The 25,766-nt window shown below is 44.2% G+C and overlaps 2 protein-coding genes across 2 annotated transcripts in view; both read right to left on the bottom strand.

Moving 5' to 3' along the window:
- LOC142489892 (retinol dehydrogenase 7-like) overlaps nucleotides 1-25,766 on the bottom strand; it is a 276,687-nt gene that overhangs the window by 250,167 nt on the left and 754 nt on the right. Inside the window, exon 2 of the mRNA XM_075591458.1 lies at nucleotides 22,248-22,395. The gene's annotated coding sequence lies outside the window, so the exon portion shown is untranslated. The remainder of the gene's footprint in view (nucleotides 1-22,247; nucleotides 22,396-25,766) is intronic.
- Nucleotides 1-25,766, bottom strand: part of LOC142489891 (retinol dehydrogenase 7-like) — a 147,274-nt gene that overhangs the window by 120,761 nt on the left and 747 nt on the right. The gene's annotated exons all lie outside the window — the stretch shown is intronic.

The following is a 25,766-nucleotide window of genomic DNA, read 5'->3' on the forward strand; positions in this document are numbered from 1 at the left end:
CAGAGCGATGATAGAGAGGACAGACAGGGATTATAAAGGAAGACACACCAATGGGAGAGAAGAGGAGGAGATAGAGGGGTCAGACAGAGAGATAGCTTGCAGGGAATGGGAGGAGGAGTCAGGAGAGTGACAGGCCTTAGAAGAGGAGCGTGGAGAGTGCATGCGCGAGGTCAGACAGCATGGCAACATAACTCTGTAGCTCCGTGCCCCGCTCTCACAAAAGTTAACAAGAAAACGATTTAAATTACCAAAAAAGGCTACAAACTTCTCAAGAACAAGACATTACCATCAGGATGTCCAAAAAATTATCAAAGACCCCCAGAAAGAAGGGTCTTTCCGAATATTTCGTAGACAGGAGATCCCGCAGGGTGACCACAGCAATGGCCCCCGCCTCCCGCACGGGCTCTGAGTCAGACGGAGAAGGAGAATTAGGCGACCAAGGGCTTCTACCAGTCAGGCGGTGTGACATAGAGAGACTATACAATGATCTAAAATCAATACTGCAAGCCGAAATACGAGCCCTGGCCAAGGAGGTGGGAAACCTGGGGACCCGTACTCAGGAGCTGGAGGTGCGGGTAGACGCAAACACCAAAGCGGCCCAAAAAAACACAAAAAAAACGGCGGACCTATAAGCTCAAGTAAATGAACTCCGAGAGCGACAGGAGGACTCAGAAAATAGAGATCGCCACAATAATGTGCGTCTCCGGGGGATCCCAGAAAGTGTTGGCGATTTCAAGGAGTTCGTGGCGCGATGGCACGAACATGTCTGCCCAGAGGCCCCAAAACATAGCTTTCTCATGGATAGGTGCCACCGGGCACTCCGCTCTAGACCACAACCGTCTGAGCAGCCGCGAGACATTATTGTGCGCCAACACCACTACCGAACCAGGGAAGAGGTGTTGCAGCGATCCAGGAATACACCCTTCATGGAGTTCGAAGGCGCCAAAATAGCGGTGTTCCAGGACTTAGCACCATCCACCCTGGCCCATCGGAGGAGCTTATGGCCCACTATGAAAGTTCTGAGGGATAAAGAGGTCCGGTATCAGTGGACATTTCCTTTTGGCCTCATAGTGGTACGCAATGGCAGCCCCATACAGATAAAATCTCCCGAGGAGGGGCCAGGGTTCCTCAAGAAGCTAGGGTTGAGTGCAGCGCCCACTACCAAGGCCGTGGAAGCAGAGGAGCCAGCCCCGGGACCCTCATAGACCATTGTGGGGAGTGCGGCCAAGGAGGGGACCGACCAAGGCTGAGGCCACACCAACAACACCCTTGTTCTCAGAATGTTCAAAGTTACAAAGTTAGCCGGTTACTGTTTTTAAAATCTGCATCGTTTCCCTGAACTTTCGCTATATGACTCTCTGTGTCGGTGCCCCCCGTGACAAATGACCTGAAAAAAGGAAATATGCCCGCTGAAAATCACGCAGAGGAGTGACCTGCAAAATATTAACACTTACCTCGTGGTCCCTTAATGGTGGCTAGGAGGGCGACAGGGAGGCCTCCACCGTGGAACGCAGATTGCGGAAGGCAGGTAGGCAGGAAACGCTCTCCAGGCGGTAAAAGTGCCCAAACAGGAGGAGCAGCCACAGACACGTCCTCCCCGATGAGCCGCCCTTTTCAAAATGGTGGCCGGGGAAGGACGTCACAGGAAGGGGCGGTCCGCGGGGCGGCCATCTTGGAGGTGGTGGAAGCAGCAGGACATAATCCCACACGGCATCCGGAAGGGGACGCAGAGCCATCAGACGCAGCCATGCAGCACCGGAAGACCGGCGGCAGCGCACCTCACAGGAGCTGAATGAGGACATCAGACCTACCCCCGTGCGGAGAAGAAGAGCACCACCAGCATTCACAGCACGGCGGAGCGGATCTGGAGACGGAGCCACACTGCAGCAAGGCAGCGATATCGATAGACGGGACACAAGCGACAGCCAGTGGGTTCCCCGGGCGGAGGCCATCGGACATGGGAGGCGAAGGACATAATAATTAGATAGATAGATAGGAAGGACAAGGAGAGGAGGGCCCCTATAGTTTAGGAACAAGGTAGGATGACAGGAAGGAATAGGAAGTGGATAAGAGAGAAAGCAGGGGGATGTGAGTAGGAGAGCCGGAAGGGTTAGGAGGAAGTGAAAGCGGAGGGGGGGGGAAAAAGATAGATTAGTAGGTGAAAGGGAGGGGTTGAGGACAAGAGAAGAGGGTAAAGTAAGTTAAGAAAGGAACGTACGTAGCGAAGAGGGTGGAAAGAAGTAGGAAGATGGAGGGAAAGATTAGAGTAAAAGGTGAAGGCCTCTAGGGTACGGGGGTTTAGATTAGGGGAATCAAGCGCAGGATTTCGAAGCAGTTAGATAGCCAACCATGAAAGAGACCCAAGTTCAGAGAAAAAACAGTCAAAGGAACACAAAACCAGGGGTGCATAAACTAGAGACTATTCGGGATTCGCAAGTTTCAGGTTTTCTCTCCAAGGGGCGGGTCACCTCCTTGCTGCGTAGGTCAGATCCCGGGGATTACAAACGGCCCGGACCCTCACGCAGAGAGTGTCCGCCACAGGGCGCTGCTACAGGGGCAGGGTAGAGTCAGGAGGTCCCCTTAGTTCTAAGAGGCTGTGGATTACCGGCACGGGGGGTAACAGACGAGAATAGGGGTTCGATGCAACTCAAAATTTTATTTTTTCGTTTTTATATAAGATACTCACCAGAGCGGGAGCGGGCAGAGGAGTTCGAGCCTGCCCTGATTTCCGCATGAGCTCCATGTCGGGACCAACCAGGACATTGTCCGAGGTCGCCGGCAAAGTCCCTTGGGAGGGATGGGCAGAATGGGAGGGGGGGGATGCCAGAAGGGGGCACATCAGATCCCCCCCGCTGCTTACCCAGGGGCAATGATCCCAGGGCCGAGGTACAGGTACCAAAGCTCAGTGATCACAGTTAATGTAGTTATGTTTATGTGTGTCTACATGTTTCCCTCCCCCCCACCCTGGTGTGTCAATCCCTCCCTATCATTGCATACAGACCCCCCAGGAGTGGAGGAAATACAGCGAGACACTGAACGGCAGCAAGCTCTCGGCAGAGATAAGAAATTGAGTTGGAGTCAGAGTGATGCATGGAGTAACCACCAATTACAGACAAGATGAGTAACGAAATAGTCATGATCTCACATAATGTAAAAGGGTTCAATAGCCCCACAAAGCGCAGAATAGCATTCAAAGAATATAGCCGTAGGAAAGCAGATATTATCTGCTTACAAGAAAATCACTTCTCACGCACTAATCACCCCAAATTTTTAGATAAAAGTTATAGATCGTATTACCGGACATCGGCAGATGTTAAAAAACGGGGAGTTGCAATCATCACACACAATAGACTCGCACTCACTATAGACAAACAATATACGGACACAGAGGGCAGGTTTTTAATTCTGACTGGTTCAATACAGGGCCAACCGTTAACACTAGCTTCTGTATACGCTCCATGCGAACAAAACACCACATTCTTTGATCAGCTCTTTAGTAAATTACATAAAGTCGCACAGGGGAGTATCTTCCTGGCTGGCGACCTCAATCGCACCTTAGACCCTGACTTGGACAGATGCACGAGACATAACTCCGCCCACGGACAGGACCTACTAACAATACATAAAGGCCTCCAAGACTGTCAGCTGATAGATGTCTGGAGAGAACAACATCCAGACGCCCGCGAATATACCTTTTACTCTCACCCCCACAACAGATACAGTAGGATAGACTACCTCCTAGTGTCTAATAGAGTGGTTCCAGTGGTCGGCCATATAGAGATTCACGAAATCTCGTGGTCAGATCACGCACCCATAGAGCTGAGGTGCACATTAGCAGGGCTAGACAGACCCGGAGAAAACTGGAAGCTTAATGAGCTCCTTCTCATAGCCCCCGCCACCGAACGGGAAATAAGAGACCGGATCCAAGAATTTTTTAGAGAAAAGGACGACAGTGTCCCATCACAAGCCACGCTCTGGGAGGCCCATAAGGCTACGCTCAGAGGAATACTGATGAATATAGCGGGTAAGCGAAAAAGAGAAAAAATAACTAAGATAAAGGAACTGCAGGCGAAGCTAACACACCTCACTGCACAGCATTCCGTTAATAAGAGCCAGAACACATGGCAAGAATTTTTAGACACTAAGGCAACCCTTAATCTAGTGTTATCCTCCCAGGCCGAAAAGTAGCTGGCATGGTCCAAGCGCAAATTTTATGAGAAAGCCAACAAGCCAGATACAGGTAAACCCCGTTATAACGCGACCCGTTATAACGCGAATAGGTTATAACGCGGTTTTTACGTGGCTCCCGTTTTAATTTTTTTTTTGCACACTGCACACACTGCACACTCTCACTACACACTGCTCACTGCACACACTCTCACTGCACACACTCTCACTGCACACACTCTCACTGCACACACTGCACACACTGCACACACTGCACACTGCACACTCCCTCCTCACTGCACACACATTGCTCACTGCACACACACTGCTCACTGCACACACACTGCTCACTGCACACACACTGCTCACAGCACACTGCACACACTCCCAGCACTCACTGCACACACTCTACACTGCACACACTCTACACTGCACTCACTGCACACACTCTACACTGCACGCACACACTCTACACTGCACGCACACACTCTACACTGCACGCACACACTCAACACTGCACACACACTCCCACTGCACCCCCCCTTCACATGTCAACAGCCCCCCCCTCACATGTCAGCAGCCCACCCCCCCCTCACATGTCAGCAGCCCACCCCCCTCACATGTCAGCAGCCCACCCCCCCCTCACATGTCAGCAGTCCACCCCCCCTCACATGTCAGCAGCCCACCCCCCTCACATGTCAGCAGCCCACCCCCCCTCACATGTCAGCAGCCCACCCCCCCTCACATGTCAGCTGCCCACCCCCCCTCACATGTAGCAGCCCACCCCCCTCACATGTCAGCAGCCCACCACCCCTCACATGTCAGCAGCCCACCCCCCCTCACATGTCAGCAGCCCACCCCCCCTCACATGTCAGCAGCCCACCCCCCCTCACATGTCAGCAGCCCACCCCCCGTCACATGTCAGCAGCCCACCCCCCACCAGCCCGTTTTTCACACACACACCCCCACCAGCCCGTTTTTCACACACCCCCACCACCAGCCCGTTTTTCACACCCCCCCCACCAGCCCGTTTTTCACACCCCCCCCACCACCAGCCCATTTTTCACACACAGCCCCCACCACCAGCACGTTTTTCACACACACACCCCCACCAGCCCATTTTTCACACACACACACACACACACACACACCCCATACCCCTACCCCTACCTTAGATCAGCTCAGCTCAGCACATCCTCTCTCCCCGGTACTAAGCCTAAGCCCCGCCCCCTCATGCTCTGACCTCTCCGGAAGAAAAAAAACACACGGCTGCCAGGGGCTGGAAGGGAGAGGGAGGGGGCTGGGAGGGGGCCACATTACAGTACCTCAACAGTAAGGTCACCATGACACTGTTCTTGCTTTGGAAGCGTTTAACACTTTTATGATTATTTTGACACCTTCCAGGCTACACTACAGTATCTCTCATTTTTCACCAGTGCAAGCAACAATAATTACATATATTCAGTATAAGGACTATTTTTAAAATAATCTGAGGGATACTTTCTTACTATACGCCAGTAGCATGTCCATTTCGCTTTAAAACAATGGGCAAAACACTGGCAATGTTATTTATATAGTTGGTGCATTTTTGTACATTAAGAGTGTTTGCCCAGAAAGATTGTATTCCCTTTACTAGTTATTGCGTGTTGGCAGGTTTGACGACTTTCCTCAGGTGATGTTTCATCCATGCCACACCAGTTCTATGGGTATAAATCGGGTGATCTGCAACATCAGGGACAAAAAAGGGGGTGCACATATGTAGCCACCAGTATCCGACTTACTTGCATTGGAAAATCTGCCGCAATCTCACAGTAAATGCAGCAACATTTCAGTGAGATTTCTACAGCCAGACAAATGGCCCATTGGATTAACACAGTGGGGGCCCTGAAGGTCCCATTCAAACTGAATGGGACTACAGGGACCCCAACTTTTTTAATCCGATAGGCCATTAGTCTGGCTGCAGAAATCTCACTGAAATGTTGCAGCATTTACTGTGAGATTGTCCCAGTATTTTCCCAGGCAATTGGTCAGATACTGGTGGCTGGTAAGAGCAAATATCCATACAGTAGAAATCAAAAAGAATCAGTGACAATGCAGCACTTACTCCAGGGGGAGTCATCACCCAGTTAATTCTGCGTGCGTGAATATGGGCAACCGAGGAAATAAGTTTTGGGTCATTATCCTGGAAGAAACGATGACCAGATGGGAACTGAGTCTTAATATGGTCAGCTATGGAGTCTTTTGAAATCCTAGTTGGCAAAATCTGCCTCCCCTTTTCTAAGCCCATCATGGTTGCTGACATCTACCGCCCCCTAAAGCCCCTCTACAGTCGTAACTGTTATCACCCAGTTTCTTGGCTCCATTTCCTCTCTGAATGAGAAGAGTGAGCTGCTAGTTCTTGGGGATTTCAACTACAATTGGCTCGACCCTAGAAACCACAAAATCCAGATACAACTCAAATCACTTAACCTAACGCAACTCATTTCCCAACTCACACGCACAAACCTGAAATCTCACAACCACTCCTTGCTAGACTGGATTCTCTCCTCAAATCCCAGCAGAATCCAATCCTCTGCCATCCTTCCTGACATTTTCAGTGACCATGCAATAGTGTACTATTGTAGTGTAAGGAAAATTAAACCACCCCAATAAAACCCTAAAGCTCTCCTCACTAGAACGTTTAGAAACTTTAACCCACAACAGTTTCTGGCTGACCTTACCTTACTGCCCTTGGTACAGAATTGACTTAATTCCCGACCCTGATTCTCCGCTTGACTATTTCCAAGTACGGGGGTCCCACCTTCGGTGGGTTACAACAGACCTTATAGCACTCTACCATTTCAGGGATGCCTTGTGGAAAAACTATAAAGTAACTGGCACTACCAAGGATCTTAATAAATAGAGATGCCTGCGGAATATGTGAACAAGGCAAAAAAAGACACGCAAAAGCACAATATTACTCTGACAATCTTCACCAGAATACATCAAACCCAGCTAACTTCTGGAAGGTTATCAACAAAAGATTCCAGCCTTCCAGCCATCACCAACCAAGTAATATCCCTAAGGAGGATATTACTCTGACAAACCCCACTGACATTGCAAATGCATTCAATGATTACTTTGTGGGATGCGCTACAAACTTATTAGCGAAACACAGCCCAAACTACAAACATGAACAACATTCTGAGACTAACCCTATAGCCCGGCCCTCTCCCAACACTGCTCACAATTTTCAATTTGTCCCAGTATCCGAAGAGGATACACAAGCGCTCCTCAAATTAAAACTAAACAGCCAATGTGGATATGACTTACTGCATTCTAAGTTCCTAAGACTTGGTGCCCCAGCCATTGCCAAACCAATTGCTTCCATTGTCAACTCTATTTTGTCTGCAAGCCATATCTCTAAGACCTGGAAAACTGCCAGAGTTCTCCCAATCTTCAAAAATGTGTGGACAAAAACACTGTCTCAAACTACAGGCCAATCTCTCTTCTCCCAATACTATCCAAAGTCATGGAAGATGTGTTCAATCCCAATTAAGCGATTACTATACCAAGACAAATTTCGCTAGCCAATTCCAATCTGGATTTCGCCCCAAACACTCCACCATAACTACCCTGCTAAAAGTTTGCAATGAAATCCAGTATGGATTGGAACCGGGACAACTCACTGATACAATATTCCTAGATTTTTCAAAGGCTTTTGATACTGTTGATCATGTTGTCTTGCTTAACAAACTCCAGTGCTCTGGAATAGGGAAGCATGCTTTAAACTGGTTTCATTCCTAACCATCAGGTAGATCTCAACATGTGTCTATCTCAGGCTCTAACTCCAACCCGTTGGATAGCACCTGCGGTGTCCCACAAGGCTCTGTTCTTGGGCCCCTAATCTTCTCAGTGTCATTAATGATCTTTTTACAGTGTGTAAGGGAGCTTCAATACACATGTATGCAGATTAAATAACGAAAAAAAAGGCAGCGCTAATTTGAAACTCCTAAAGAAATGGCCAGCAGCCTGGGATATAACTCTGACACCCAAGGTCAGATACAGAGAGAAGAAAAAAGTTATATCTATGGCGCTTAGTGATGGTAGAAATCAGCCCTCAAGCGTCTCATACGGTCAGCTGGAGCCTCTGAGAGGGACCCTCCCTGCCTTGTACACCACAGACCTCCGCAGGGCAGGGTGTCGCAGGAGCAGGCGTCGTCACATGCGCAACAGCCACGCAGGATCCAAGCCCACAGCAACAGGCAGATGATGTCGTCAATGTCCAACTCTGCACAGCAGCACGAATAGCAGCCGCGGACAAGATGATAGCTGGAATATGTCCGTGGAGATGGTAGTGAGAGTCTGGTAGATGCTGTAAGGACAACGGTGCACGCATAGACCACCCTATGCGTTTCGGAAGACTGCGCTTCCTTCCTCAGGGATATAAAAGTAGTACCTCAGTCATAGAATGTCCACATGTAAATTGTACCGGTTTAAAGGTGTAGTACCTCAATGAGGGGATGGACATGCGCAATGGCAGCAAGGTGAACTGAATGTCTCAGCGAACCACACATAATGACAATAGCAACACAAAAAACACATAAATACTAAAAATAAAAACAATACTTATAATAAATATCAAAGAAGGCTGATAATAACCACTCATAGATGTATGTATATATATATATATATATATATATATATATATATATATATATATATATATATACCAAAACAGGATTGAATGCATGGTGTACACATACAAATATATATGAAATTTCTTTACATTGGCCAATGACTACCATAAACTTGTAGATAGTTCTCCAGCATAAGGTTATGATGTATATATGATGGTATTTAGCACAAAAACAATAAGCGACCAATAAAAGCACATAGAAATAGACCACAAATATGGAACTGATTCAGGACTGGCAGTATGCAAATGGAATAAAACTGAGCCTAAAGTCCCACAGAATTAGATCACAGACCCTTCCTGCAAATGTGTCAAATACAGCATGATATATAACCAAATGTACAATGTCCAGTACAGAGCCATCCAACCAAATGGGTGAAGAAAATGTGATGCATAAACTATATTTACTAACTACAAAGTGTATGGTGCCTTATATAATATAGAGCTATAATAAAGCTAATATAAACATTTAAACCAAATTAAAAAAAACACTTTCTAGTGACTTCTATGTAATGTGAAATTTTATAATCAATTAAGTCAATCTATTAAAGTAAAGCCACAATAGCCAAACATGAATGAAAAAAGATCACAGACCATATTAATACTTTATTTGTTAGTGAGAAATGCTTTGAGGTCGAACTCGATATTGAGACCCAGAGGTGTCAGCGTCTGGAGCTCATATATACAAATGGACTCCTTTTTGCCCAGGAGGCTGTTGATGTTGCCTCCTCGCCAATTAGGTGTAAGTGCCTCTATGGCCATACATTTTAGTCCTGTAGAGTCCTTGCCATGTACTTGAAGAAAGTGATTCGACACACTATGCGCGATCAAACCCTTGGTGATATTGTAAACATGCACATATAAACGGCGTTTAATGGACCTTGTAGACATTCCCACATACTGCAGACCGCAGGGACATTCCAAAAGATAAATAACGTTTGTGCTATTGCAGGTAATATGTTGTTTGATATTGTACGTCTTTGAAGTGATCGAGGAGGAAAATGAAACTCTTTTAGACTATATTTGCAGGCTGTACATGTAGTGCAAATAAAATGGCCTTTAAGGCCAAAACTGTTACGTGTTTTTTTCTGCATAAGAGGGCAGCTAGGTGCCAATTTCTGTCCAATATTCGGTGCTTTTGTGAACACAATGTTTGGTCTATTGGGTAGTATATTTACTAAGTCTCTGTCCTTCATGAGGATTGGCCAATGTTTATACAAAATTTTCTTTATATTTGGGGCCATCGAATTATACTGAGTAATAAATGGTATTTTTGTTGTTGTCTCTGTTTTCTTTTTATACTGAAGAAGAGTGCCTCTATCTAGCAATTCGACCTCAGATATAATCTGATCCAAACTGTGTGATGAATATTTCCTATCAATGAATTTATTTTTTAGATCTTGCGCTTGTGCCTGAAAAGTGTTAACTGTTGAACTGTTCCGTTTTAACCTAATAAACTGGCCCTTTGGTATGTTGTTGATCCACGCAGGGTTGTGATGGCTATTGGCGTGTAGATAATTGTTGGCTTGGACGGTTTTAAAAAAAGTTTTAGTGTGTAAAGTGTTATCTTCTATATATATATACATAAATCTAAAAACTCAATAGAAGTGTTGCTAGAAGTAAAAGTGAATTTAAGGTTAAACAAATTATTATTCATATAGTCCTGAAATGATAACAACTCTAATGGGGTACCAGACCAAATAAAAAAAATGTCATCGATGTAGCGCCGCCACAGGACAAAGTTCACTCATTGAGGTACTACGCCTTTAAACCGGGACTATTTATATGTGGACATTCTATGACTGAGGCACTACTTTTATACCCCTGAGGAAGGAAGCGCAGTCTTCCGAAATGAGTAGGGTGGTCTATGCGTGCACCGCTGTCCTTACAGCATCTACCAGACTCTCACTTCCATCTCCACGGACATATTCCAGCTATCATCTTGTCCGCGGCTGCTATTCGTGCTGCTGCGCGGAGTTGGACATTGACGACATCGCCTGCCTGTTGCTGTGGGCTTGGATCCTGCGCTGCTGTTGCGCAATTGACGACGCCTGCTCCTGATTTCTACCATCACGAGAGGGATACTCTCTGAATTATCCACTGCTTTTTACCTTCTAGTGTCTGGTAAGCGGACAGTCTAGCCATTGTTGGAGTGCACATGTGACCCATTCATTTTAGTGTTATTTTTATTGCACATATAGTTGTTGTATTAAATGCCTTTTATTTAATTCAGTCATTTGTTTGTCTCAGCATTCGTGTGTCTAATATCTGTCAGTGGTGTTATATGTTTGTTAGTTACTGTATTACACTATGTTCTTTTTTTATCTTTATCCTTTACATGATTGATCGTCTTCATGAGGAGAGACCAAGTGGATACCACCTTCCATCAGGTTGTATAATAATTCTTTACATATTTAGCACATCTTGGGGCTAAGCGCCATAGACATAACTTTTTTCTTTTCTACATGATGGCAGATGACACAATGTTATATGCACACAGCCCTTGCCTCTCCGACCTTGAACACATACTTTCTGACTTTTTGAGACTTGAAAATTGGATTTCCCCCAAAAAACAAAAATAAACTGTTTTTAAACACTGACAAGACTGTAACAATGGGGGGTGGACGGCACCACAATCAGATCCCGCCCCCCTCCCTCCCACTCCCGCCCCCCTCCCTGCCACCCCCCTTCCGATCCGGCTCCCTACAGACCGCATATTGCGGTCTGTGTCTGTCAGCGTCCCGCCTGTCGTCAGTGCGGGCGCGCTGACTGAGGGAGCGGGGCCTTAGCCTAAGTCTGCTGGACAGAAAGTGTATCGCACAGCAGATGCTAATGCCAATTATCGACTATGGGGACATATTACACCCAAAACCCACCTTAGCAAACTTGAGACCCTCTACAATTCAATATGCTGTTTTGATCTCCAATGCAACAGCACACATCACTGCGAAATGCTCAAAGAACTACACATAGAAAGACCTTACCCGGGAGGAGATAACAGCGGGCACGGCCGTGCAACAGATCACAGAGGCTGGGCTGCGCAAAAAATCTTTATTCTGTCATGGAGTTTTAAAAAGAGAGAGAGGGGAAAACACCCCCCCCCCCGCACCTCTAACGCGTTTCAGCCGCCAAGGGCCTTTGTCAAAGAATGAGAAATACTTGCTACCATGGATCCCTAAATAGTGAATACACCCGGAAGTGACATCACTCTCCTGGTTCCTGCTAACAACCCATGGTGTGTAAGGGGGCAAGCACACCTGATGTGAGTAGATGCACCCGTGGTGATTTACTACTGGGAGCAGGGTACTAATAAGACATTTGAGACAAACATAGACAACTATCAATTACCTAACAAATTAACACATCAGACTATGATCGCATTAGACTTAGAGGGAGGTGAGTAGACAATATCCTGTACTAAGACAACATAATTAACCTCTACCTACTAAGAACGCGAAAAATACAAAAAGGAAATTTATAAAATTCTTGCAATGAAAGAGCAAGAATTGGTTAAAATCAAGTACTAGCAGGGGGATAATGGAATGTACAGAACACTTAAGGTATCAAATCTCATACATATACTATCAAATAATTAAATGTAATTAAAGTTTTAATTATAAAGTTCTATACTAACCATAAATCAAATCAGATCAACAAAATCCATATAGTTAAACACAAGTGTAACTTGACCATTTAAACAATGTAAACAACATATGTGTATCTATAGCTCAATTGTCAAATATTTATCAATTCTAAGCAATATTAGAGCTATTTGTTGTTCAATTTTCTATGTTGTTTTTTTGTTATTGTGTTTTTTATATCATTCTTACAGGTTGTTCTAAAGGAAGCAATATAAAGAAAAAGAAGAAGAAAAAGGAATGGGGGGAGAACAAAGAAAACAAAAGAAATATATTGACAAGAGGCAAAAGGAATCAAGAGCATAATAATCAATAAAGTAATATATGACAATAAAGGTTTCCTTCTCTCTTCTCTCAATAACCATTAAAAGAAAGATCACATGAAAATGGGTACAAAGTCAATTTGTGTCCAAACATGTATCTTAACCAATGTTTTGGTAATTAATGTTACTAAGATAGGACCACTAGCAGAATGTAGCTGGCAGATATCTAAACTGCAACATTTTCATATTAGTTACAAAAAACCTTCTGTTAGTTAGTTGGTAGATCGCTCATGATTGATTTATACTTCATTTCACATAGAGTAAAAGTTACATTCTTTTACAGAAGGGACCCATGTGTACAATGGAGATCTTGAGTCCACATATATCATAATGGAATCCAAATATCATAACAAATAACAATGGTAATGTATAGACATAGCAGAGATGGCAAAAACATTAGGAAAAAAGACATTAGGAAAAGAAGTAGCCAAGTAGATACAGAGATTGCCTGAAGGGGGACACCATAGGGAAATGTTAGAAGATATTTAAAGGAAATGCTTTATCTCCCAGTCTATATTACAGTAATTCCCTTTGGTGACATGGTGTCCATCGTAAATATCCAGAACATCTCCCTTTGATTAAGGATGTTCTGTCTCTTTCCTCTTCGGATTGAGAGTGGTTATGTGATCTATTCCACTGAACGTGAACGAATCTAAATTGCCCAATGGGCATTCTATGAAATGTCTGGCTACAGGCAATCTCTGATCTCTATTTTTTATGCTTCTAATATGCTCCATTATACGATTTTTTAATGGGCGTATTGTTCTTCCTATGTAGCTCTTACCGCAGCCACAAGTTAAGATGTAGATTACAAAGTTAGTATTGCATGTAATGAAGCTCTTAATCTTTATTTTATCTCTATTGACTTTCGATTGTATTGCTTTAATGGGTTTTGCAAAGGTACATACCTTGCAAAAAACACATTTAAAAAAGCCTGCAGGAGAGATAAAACCTCTAGTTGTTTTTAAGGGGTTAACATACATGCTCGGAGATACATAGCCTGACAAGGTCTTTGCTTTTTTGAACACAAATTTGGGCAAATTTTCAATATATGGTTTTAACTTATTATCCAAACTCAAGACATCCCAATGTCTAGCCACAATGGTACGAATTGAGTTTGCTTGTCTGCTGTGCTGAGTGATAAAATATAGAGGGGTAATGGTATTACCTTCCCTTGGTTTTTAAAATCTCTTTAACAATTGTGTGCGATTAGTGTGCTAGGCATGTTCAAAAGCCTTCTGAAGATCATACTCATTGTACCCCCTAAGTTGAAATCTAGAGGCCAATTTCTTAGATTGTTCTATAAAATGATCTTCTTCTGAACATATACGTCTTAGTCTTAAAAATTGTGCTTTTGGGATGCCTCTAATTATAGGTCTTGGATGACCACTATTTGCTTTTAAGAATGTGTTTCTTGAGTTGGTTTTCCTAAATATATCTGATTGTATACACTGATTGGAATCAATATATAATAACAAGTCCAGATATTCAATTTTGTGTTCATCATAAGAAATTGTGAAATGTAAATTATAATTGTTGTTATTTACATGGTCCACAAACTCCGTCAGTGACCTTACATCACCTTCCCAAATCATTAACAGGTCGTCTATAAATCTACGATAAAAAATAATATTATTGCGAAAAGGATTAACAGAGCTAAAAATGTGAGTGAGTTCCCAATATCCCATAAATAAATTTGCATATGATGGTGCGAATGATATGCCCATTGCTGTGCCTTGTGTCTGTAAGTAAAACAGTGTATCAAAGAGAAAATAATTGTGTGTTAATAAAAATAGAATGGATTCAATAATAAAAGTGGATTGTGCAAGTGACAAATTTGAGTGATTTAGGAAGTGTTGGACTGATGTGATACCAATTGTGTGGTCAATGATTGTGTAAAGGGAAGTGACATCTAAAGTGACCCATAAAAAATTAGGGGACCAAGTGAAACCTGAAAGTGAGTTAAGCAGATCAGTAGAATCCCGAAGGTATGACGGAAGTTTGTGGACCAGTGGTTGTAAAAAAATGTCAATATATCTAGATAATCCATCTCCCAAAGATCCAATACTCAATATTATTGGTCGACCAGGAGGGTCAACCAGAGATTTATGGATCTTTGGGAGATGGTGAAAGATGGGAATAACTGGATGGTCAACCAAAAGAAAGCTTCTTTCTTTCTCACTCAGCACCTGCAGAATTACTCCAAAGTGTAGAATATTTTTAATTTGTGATGAAAAAACATTTGTGGGATCAGATTTTAACACCATGTAGGAATCTTTGTCTTGCAATTGTCTAAGGGCTTCTGTTCTATACTTCACATGATTCTGGATTACAATTGCACCCCCCTTGTCGGCATTTTTTATGATTAAGTTTTTGTTTTTCATTAAGCTTTTGATGCTGCCCTGTTCTTCCTTTGTCAAATTATAACCATAATTGGGGGTGAAGTTGTAACCCTTGTCCAACAATAAGAGATCCCTCTCTACCAGCTTTTCAAATGTTGCTATATGAGGACCCTTCATTAATGAAGGATAAAAATTTGATCTACTCTTTAATCCTGAGTCTCTAGATTCAACCAAAAATGAAGAAATGGAATCAGCCCCCTCATCTGTGATTTGTTCGTCCAATAGACTATTCATGTCATTTAATGTACATAATTCACGAAATGAAGTTAGGTCATCCACCCTGGGATGTGATTCCAGGGTGGGCTGATCCAAGTTCTGGAAAGCCTCAGAAAAAATATGTAATGAGTTGGCTGAATCTGGATCCTCAACTTGTACATCTTTGTGAAAGAATTTTTTAATACCAACTTTCTAACAAAACACTACAGGTCTATAATTGTGTTAAACAATTTAAAATTTTCAAAGGGAGCGAAGTTTAATCCTTTATTTAATAATGACACCTCATTCCCTGAAAGAGGAACCCCAGAGATATTAATCACATTATTTGGTGACTTTCTTTTTGAGACTGCGCCCTCGTCTCTTTGAGCGCCTTGTCCTTGGTCATTTTTTTGACCAAATAATGAGGGTGTATATCTTTGTTACCCTGATATCCCATGTCCATATTCCGATTCATGGTCACTGGAATTATCATACAAATTGGAAGCTTTGTTCATGGAAAAAGACACTCCATGAGAACGATAATCGCTATCAGAAGCGTCTGAAAAGCTGGACTGTTCTCCCGGTCTCTTCTTCAATATTGATGGGCGAGAAGTAGACTTGTCTTTGGACACCTGTGGGTTATGTTATTGGTTCTTTTGTTTAGGTCTTTTGTGAGGTGTACTCATATTTCTAGGGGGTCTCGGTGTTTTCTGCCATACATAAACCTGGCCCCGCTCATAGTCCAGGCAGTCCCGGTCAAATTTTATTTGTTTATTTTCCATGATTTCATTGTCAAGTTTGCTTATGTTTTGATATAAAAGTTTCAACCAATTTTTGCTCTTTCATTGCAAGAATTTTATAAATTTTCTTTTTGTATTTTTCGCGTTCTTAGTAGGTAGAGGTTAATTATGTTGTCTTAGTACAGGATATTGTCTACTCACCTCCCTCTAAGTCTAATGCGATCATAGTCTGATGTGTTAATTTGTTAGGTAATTGATAGTTGTCTATGTTTGTCTCACATGTCTTATTAGTACCCTGCTCACAGTAGTGAATCACCACGGGTGCATCTACTCACATCACGTGTGCTTGCCCCCTTACACACCATGGGTGGTTAGCAGGAACCAGGAGAGTGATGTCACTTCCGGGTGTATTCACTATTTAGGGATCCATGGTAGCAAGTATTTCTCACTCTTTGACAAAGGCCCTTGGCGGCTGACACGCGTTAGAGGTGCGGGGGGGATGGGGGGGTGTTTTCCCCTCTCTCTCTTTTTAAACCTCTATGACAGAATAAAGATTTTTTGCGCAGCCCAGCCTCTGTGATCTGTTGCACGGCCGTGCCCGCTGTTATCTCCTCCCCGGTGAGGTCTTTCTATCTGCATTTCCTCTCAGCCTGGTGCACGCAAGGACTACAAGCCAGATGAAAAAAGAAGACAAAGTGAGTTTATTCATTCATTTTATTATTCTTGGAGCATCCCCAGGTTCGTGGGTCATATAGTTGCGAAGCTGTTATGGGGTCTGGGTGGGTTTCATAACCTCTCACAGACAACCCTCCACAGCAACGCCAGAACCACGCTCCAACTAGGGGTTTATTTGCTTACATGCTCCTGTATATAATTGTTCTTCCGGATATAGCAACACATGCTTATTAAACAAGTGGAAATTAACTATGCAGCATTGGTTAATTGGGGTAGCAGCACACCTCAATGCTTTTTGCTCAAAGAACTACAGTAGATTGGTCATCACTTGAGTTTAGGCGCAAAGTTCACCTCTCCTGTCTTGCCTTCAAATACTTTCTGGGTAAGCTACACGTCTATCTGAACAAGCTCCTCACCCCTACCACCGGGGTTGCCACCTCTCCGGGTTTCACCCGGAGACTTCGGGTTTGGCAGCCCCTTCTCCGGGCTCCGGGTTTGTCCCTGAAATCTCCGGGTGGGCGGGTTGTTGCAGACAGGGCAGCACAATAAGTGAGTTCGCATTGCTACATCACTCACAGATCCTTTGCATTTCTCACGGGACTATCTGTGTGCACTTCACTGCCTACTACATCCGGGTCACAGCCCTATGCTCTACTGCACATGCTCACAGGTAGGGGATCATGGGAGTTGTAGTTTTTATTAGACAAGATCGATTGACATAAGCAACACAGTAACATTCTTAGAAACCCTGCTAGAGAACACACACCACCCGCATGTATCTTACCTCCTCTCTCCCTCCCCCCCTCTCTCTCTTCTGCCCTCTTCTCCCTCTCTCTCTTCTCCCCCCTCTCTCTTCCCCCCTCTCACTTCTCCCCCCTCTCTCTTCTCCCCTCCTCTCTCTTCTCCCCCTCTATCTCTTCTCTCTTCTCCCCTCTCTCTCTCTTCTCCCCCTCTCTCTCTTCTCCCCCTCTCTCTCTTCTCCCCCTCTCTCTCTTCTCCTCCTCTCTCTCTCTTCTCCCCCTCTTTCTCTCTTCTCCTCCCCCTCTCTCTCTCTTCTCCTCCCCCCTCTCTCTCTTCTCCTCCTCCTCTCTCTCTCTCTCTCTTCTCCTCCCACTCTCTCTCTCTCTCTTCTCCCCCTCTCTCTCTTCTCCTCCCCCTCTCTCTCTCTTCTCCCCCCCTCTCTCTCCCTCTCTTCTCCCCCCTCTCTCTCTCTTCTCCTCCCCCCCATCTCTCTCTCTCCTCCTCCCCCCTCTTTCTCTCTTCTCCTCCCCCCTCTTTCTCTCTTCTCCTCCCCCTCTCTCTCTCTCTTCTCCTCCCCCCTCTCTCTCTCTCTTCTCCTCCCCCTCTCTCTCTCTCTTCTCCTCCCCCCTCTCTCTCTCTTCTCCTCCCCCCCCTCTCTCTCTCTTCTCCTCCCCCCTCTCTCTCTCTCTCTCTCTTCTCCTCCCCCCATTCTCTCCCCCCCCTTCTCTCTCTTCTCCCCCCCTCTCTCTCTCTCTTCTCCTCCCCCCTCTCTCTCTCTCTCTCTCTTCTCCTCCCCCCCTCTCTCTCTCTTCTCCTCCCCCCTCTCTCTCTTCTCCTCCCCCCTCTCTCTCTCTCTTCTCCTCCCCCTTCCCCCCCCCCTTCTCTCTCTTCTCCCCCCCCTCTCTCTCTCTCTTCTCCTCCCCCCTCTCTCTCTCTCTTCTCCTCCCCCCTCTCTCTCTCTCTTCTCCTCCCCCCCTCTCTCTCTTTTCCTCCCCCCCTCTCTCTCTTCTCCTCCCCCCTCTCTCTCTCTTCTCCTCCCCCCCTCTCTCTCTCTCTTCTCCTCCCCCCCTCTCTCTCTCTCTCTTCTCAACCCCCCCTCTCTCTCTCTCTCTCTCTCTTCTCCTCCCACTCTCTCTCTCTCTCTTCTCCCCCTCTCTCTCTTCTCCTCCCCCTCTCTCTCTCTTCTCCCCCTCTCTCTCTTTACAGTAAAGCTGCTTCAGTTCCTCCCTTTTGATAGCAATGAGGTCTTTGTTAAATTAACTCAAGTAAAATAAACTGAGATAAACCATTGTAATAAAATAATATTGATCAGCGATGACTCTGTTTGCAACAATTGTCATCAGCGTTAGTTATAAATAATAGAAATGATGTAAGGTATAATTCCATATACCATTAACGCAGCAATAGTGCCAGCAATAGCAGTCTCCCGCCATCTCCTCCTGCAACTACTGTCAATATGGCTGCGCGGCGTCAAATGGCGCTGTGTTGCCATGCCAACGGGAACGTCACGTGACGTAACAGCATCACGTGATGCTCGTTGCCATGACAATGAGACGCCACATGATGTCACGACGTCATGCGGTGCCACGTTGTCATGGCAACTTGACGCCGCGTGACGTTACATAGCATCCCGTTGTCATGGCAACACAGTGTCATTTAAAAAAAAAAAAATCTCCAGGTTGACCGTCAGTCGAAGGTGGCAACCCTGCCTACCACATGCAGCACTTATCATCTGAGATCTGACTCCAAAAGACTGTTCCCAAGACAGGTCCCAAGGTTCAGCAAAGTATCCGGCCGCTCCTCCTTCTCTTTCCGTGCCCCCCAAAATTGGAACATTCTACCAGAGACTCTCACAGCCACCAGCAGTCTAAGTTCTTCAAAACTAAAGCTGTCTCACATTTTAATCTGGTCTGTAACTGTTACTGTACATACGCCTATAATATATATTATCTGTAACTGTGCATGCAATGTCTTGATATAATGTATACCCTGTTCACTTATGTAATTATGTATTTGTAACAATATGTTATTTGTCATCTTAACTCTGTGCCCAGGACATACTTGAAAACGAGAGGAAACTCTCAATGTATTATTTCCTGGTAAAACATTTTATAAATAAATAAATATAATCTCTTCTTGAATTTTTTTTTATCCATGATTCCTATACAGAAAAACAGATATAATATAACACAGTACATTAATACAGAATGTCATGATAATGTCATGTACTGTACTTTGGGTATTTTTAATCCCTCTGGTGCTTAAGGCGTTAATGAGCTATACTTTTAACAAAAATACAAAATGCTGAGTCTGAAACAGGTCAGAACTGTTTCTTTGAACTGCTCTGAATTTCAAAGGCATTTACTTGGGGAGAGGTGTCCGTGTGGATGGCCCACTCAAGGTGTTAATTCAATTAATCAAGGTCTACAGAGGGTTGGGGAGAACAGCCTCAAGGTATTTTGTAGAAGGGGTGGGCTCATGAAGGTGCCCTAAGAAAGAATTGTACTTAAGTCTGGGCCAGGTTGTAAAACGTCAGATCTGACCAGGGGCATGCTTGGAAAGCATGGCAGACCTCATCTTCTGAACCAGTGCCTCTCTGGGAAAATCCATAGCATGTGGTAATGGACTGTATAGGATTTTCTGTTTTACCCCTTTTATTTTAAGAAGCTGTTCTGCCTTATATTGTAATTGTATGTTTATTTGGTAATACCTTTTCTGTAATTCAAGCACTGTATTTTTATATATATTAAAACATTTAATAAGTAATGCTTTGGGCTCTGAATGAACTTTGTGCACGATGGAGAGAATAACTTGCTAAATTCGGGCACATATTACTACAACTGATTTTGTGTTAGAGTGCATAGTTTTCCTATAATAAACAGGGACCTGGGACCCTGCCAGATATTTTAGTCTAAGATCTTTTATCATATCTGCATAACCTCAGGTGATGGCAGTGGATGGTTATGATGTATGTATGTATGTATGTCTTTATTTATATAGCGCCATAAATGTGCATAGCGCTTCACAGTAATACTACTACATGTTGTAATCATATAAATAACAAATAATATAAAAATAACAGGTCATGGGAACAAGTGCTCCAGACATAAAAGTAACATTAAGGAAGAGGAGACCCTGCTCCGAGGCGCTTACAATCTAATTGGTAGGTAGGGAGAATGTACAGAGACATTAGGTGGGAATTCTAGTAAGTGCGTCTGCAGGGGGCCAAGCTTTATGTATCATGTCGAGGATTATCCATAGTGCTACTCATATGCTTCTTTAAGCAAATGTGTCTTAAGGTGGGTCTTAAAGGTGGATAGAGCGGGTGCTAGTCGGGGATTGAGGGGAAGGGCATTCCAGAGGTGCGGGGCAGTAAGAGAGAAAGGTTTAAGGCGGGAGAGGGCTTTAGATACAAAGGGGGTAGAAAGAAGACATCCTTGAGAAGAACGCAAGAGTCGGGATGGTGCATAGCGAGAAATTAGGGCTGAGATGTAAGGAGGGGCAGAAGAGTGTAAAGCTTTAAAAGTGAGGAGGAGAATTGAGTGTGAGATGCGGGATTTGATCGGAAGCCAGGAGAGGGATTTCAGGAGGGGAGACACGGAGACAGATTTAGGAAAGAGTAGAGTGAGTCTGGCAGCAGCGTTTAGGATAGATTGTAGGGGAGACAGGTGAGAGGCAGGAAGGCCGGACAGCAGGAGGTTGCAGTAATCAAGACGTGAGAGAATGAGGGCCTGAGTCAGAGTTTTAGCAGTCGAGTAACAGAGGAAAGGGCGTATCTTTGTGATATTGCGGAGGAAGAAGCGACAAGTTTTAGAAACGTTTTGAATATGAGAGGAGAATGAGAGAGAGGAATCAAGTGTAACCCCTAGGCAGCGTGCTTGGGCTACTGGGTGAATGATCGTATTTCCAATAGCAATGTGGAAGGAGGTAGTACGGCCAGGTTTGGGAGGAAGTATAAGGAGCTCTGTTTTTGCCATGTTAAGTTTCAGTCGGCGGATGGCCATCCAGGATGTGATATTGCGGAGGAAAAAGTGCAATTGAGTAGGGGTTAATGCCAACTCGCTGGTTCCTTGCGGAGGAGAAAGTTAGGGTGGCTAGAGTAGCCGTGTGTATTAACCCTGGTTGCATGTCTAAGTCACGTGCTCTGTTGTGTGCTGTTCGGGGCGGTGGTATATTGGGACGGCTTGAGGAGAGATACAACCCACTTGAAGGACCCCTGAGTGGGTGAGGAGTCGGTGAGCTTCCGAGCGTTGTGTATTAACCCTTGCCCCGTATGCAGGTCGCGTGCTAGCAAGGGGTCGTATGTGACACAGCACATAAAATGTAATTACCAAAAATGATAAACTGAGAATTACCATCAAATATTATTATGGACCCTGGTCCTAGTGTAGAGATAGCACCCCACACATGGACCTTGAGTGGGTGCCTGGGGCGTGGCTTCAGGGATAGACTTTTTTATTTTTAAGGCAAATGTGGCAAATCTTTTACATCTGAAAATATTACATTGTCAAAATGTTCCCCACTATCGATCCAAGCTTGCGCTCGCTGTACTCTCTTAATCTTGTTGGGCTCCCTTATCATTGGATACACTCTGCAATGACAAGATAGAATTGTACAGGTGCTGTTAACTCGCACTTGTGCATATTGAACAACACTATTGCATTATACAATATTGCAGCAAAACACTTTACTTGACACATCTGTAGTTCCAGCCCAAATCACATCTCATTCTCCTCAGATATTGTCAGGTTATGATCCTGCTGTAAAACTTAATTAACTGCGGCAGCACAACGTTCATCATTTCAATTGCTGATTTCATCCACAAGCCTCTTTGCCACCCTATAATCGTACCAAAATGTGAACGATTACAAGTGAGCATACATATTTGTCACACGACTGAAGATAAATATGACAATGGATAAACATTTTTTATTTCTACATAATTGTCCCAAAAAGAAACGAGGGAGAAGAGGAAGAGAGAGAAAGGAGGAAGAGGGGATGAGGGAGAAAGGAGGGAACAGAAACAATAATATTCTCATTCAATAATATACAGTTAGACTGTCTATACAGTACTGTACTTAATCTTTTCTGACCGAGCGAATCCTCTTTATAGCTTTAGTCTTTGCATGGGCAAGATAGCAGACACAGCTATGAGTGATGTCGAGGCCTGGGCTATTTAACCAGGCTTGGATATGGCTTATTTGTTGTCCTTTCAGGAACACCTGACGTATTTTCATGCTCATCTCCTTTGAAATAACTGTTCTTGGCATTGCGGGTTTTGAAAAAAAATTACACGAAGCACATTGACTGTACAGTAAAGTAGAGTATCCACAACATTTGTCATGTAACGTTTACACCCTCTTTTAATACCTGTACCATCGAGTGTGATACAGTGCATAAAAGGTCAACCAAAATTGATCTCCTCCACAATGTCTGATCATTCTCTGAAACAACTGCTTTCTGTCCAGATACTGTATTGTGCTTAATCCTCTGACATGGATCAGTCCCAATTCTACACATGCAACAAGTGGCTAACTGCTGATGTCCCTGAGAATAGAAAGAGAAATGCAGCTGGCAAAGATGGCCAGAATGCCTACGGTGCCTAAAGAAATGGCACTAAAAGTTCCCAAGGCAAAACATCCTGGACTGGGCTATTGCAGGAAGATTATAGGGACCGTCATAAATAAGGACATTTAATGGGTTCAAGGGAACATTGCCGAACCAGACGACCCTCGGTCTACCCAAGCTGATGATGAACAAGATGTCCCCAGCACCACCTACAGATGCAGCCACCAGAACTAAAACAACTATCAGAGAAATTCTGGGGCAGTCTCACAGTAATTGCCTCAACATTTCTGTGAGATTCTTAAGGGCCCATTGGATTAACACAGCAGGGGTCCCTGCAGTCCCATTCAGTTTGACAGAACAGAAGCAGAAGCAGATGTCCCCTGCCGCACTGATGCACAACTAGACGGCACTCTGACAACAAAACATGAACAAGACATGACCTGCCACACCGATGCACAACCAGACAGAACTCTGACAACAGTAGCCAAACCAGATAGACCTCTGGCAACAGAAGTTGAACCAGAAGTCCCCTGTCACACTGATGCAAAAGCAGACGCTCCTCTGACAACTGAAGAACAACACTTCCCCTGTCCCACTGACGTCCCCCTCCGATCACCCAGCCTCTTAGAGCTAGAACACAATTCCACCCTCACACCTTTCATGAGCCGAGTTCTGTAGGTTGCATACTGGAATCTTTAAGTGACTACGGAAGAATTTGCAACACAACACAGCAATACAGGAAAGAATGGAGGCAAAGATGAATCAACTTTTGGAGAGAATGGAGGTGATGGAGAGGGGCATGGACAACATTGACAATGACATTGTTGGGCTGTATTATTTTGTTTCTGTCCCTCCGCCTGTATTTCCGATGCAGGAGCAGGCGGGTGACCTGGAGGAATGCCGTCCACCACCTGCACCTTCTTCACCGGAATTGGCCTGCACGCCGCCAAGAAAAAGCACACCACCGGAGGAAAGCATCCTACCAGACACTCTACCGTCACCCACTGACAGAAGCACACCTCTTCCTCCAACACCCGCTGCACCCAGAGTTGTACTGGTGCAAATGAGAAGCCCCACAGACCATCTATCCTCGCCCAGTGAATTAAGCACACCTGCTGCATGATCCGCAGTACCCAGGAGAGAACATCTTCAAATGCAACTCGATACGTGCACAATCCTAGACATAACACTAACAGACCTCCCGCAGGGCATACGGGAAAAATACTTTTTGAGAAGCACTGGAAAAGTTACCATACTAACCCTTCACATTATGAAACACCATGTCAGTTATGACGGGTATCTTCAGTGGTTTAAGGTGGTTAATTATGATGGCAATATGGGCAAGAAAGCACTGGCTCCGAATTTGCGCAGAAATATTATAGACGAAATAAAAAGGCATTTCATTATGACCCCGGTTCTTTTCCGAGCTGTGACAAGACAACATAAATGTATTTTTAAAGGCATAAAAGGCGTCTTCCCGGGAACACCCAAGGCTGTGGAGATGAGCACAATTATCAACTAAAAATTTCCTGGGTTTGTTTTTCATATAATAAAAAAAGTTTTGTTTTATAAAGTGTTCACTGGTTTCAGTGTTTTAAGAAGTTTTTACTCTCTAGCAGTAAATGTAATACACTTACAGTAGTAATGTACATAAAGTACTAAGGTGAGTGTCCCTCAACCTAGCCCTTATCAACATGTAACATTCATTACACATACCTCCTAGCCCTTGTTAACATGTAACATTCATTACATACAGCCTAGCCCTTGTTAACATGTAACATTCATTACACATACAGCCTAGCCCTTGTTAACATGTAACATTCATTACACATACCTCCTAGCCCTTGTCCTCATGTAACATGCAGTACAGTGAGTGTCACTCCACCTAGCCCTTATCAACATGTGGCATGCAGTACACATTCAGCCTAGCCCTTGTCAGCATGTTTTTCCTACAGCTAGAAGTGAGGAGACACAATAACTCGTGATTATCGACTTGAGATCCTGGCTGATATTGCATATATCGTATTTCTGCCCGACCTTCAGGCTTCACTTCACCCAGGTTAAATCGCGGATAACTTGCGCCAGTTTCTTGGGAAATCTCACGTAAGGGACAGGCTCAGGAAAACCCGGATACAAACAGACTACATCTGTACTGTAAGTACAGATATAGGACAAAGTACCTGTCGTCTAAATTTAGCATAGGTTGAACTTGATGGATGCATGTCTTTTTTTCAACCTCATCTACTACAGTATGTAACTATGTAACCTCTGGAGTTAGGTTACCATATGAGCATCCTTTGACTCCTGAATATATTACTAACCTAATGGAAGTTCCCTGTTGCTTGGAAGGAAAGATACAATACAGAGTTAGATGCTGTACTTATTTATTTATTTTATTTATAAAATATTTTTACCAGGAAGTAATACATTGAGAGTTACCTCTCGTTTTCAAGTATGTCCTGGGCACAGAGTAAAACAAATAATACATGGTTACAAGTACAGTTACATAAATGAGCAGGGTATACATTATACAGTATACAAGACATTGCGTGCACAGTTAAAGAAAATATATATTATGAGCATATGTACGAAGGGCATAAACAATTGTGCGAGTTTGATATAATCCACTCCGTACTTTGTTT

The sequence above is a fragment of the Ascaphus truei genome, chromosome 3 (assembly GCF_040206685.1).
Source record: "Ascaphus truei isolate aAscTru1 chromosome 3, aAscTru1.hap1, whole genome shotgun sequence".
In the NCBI taxonomy this organism is placed as follows: domain Eukaryota; kingdom Metazoa; phylum Chordata; class Amphibia; order Anura; family Ascaphidae; genus Ascaphus; species Ascaphus truei.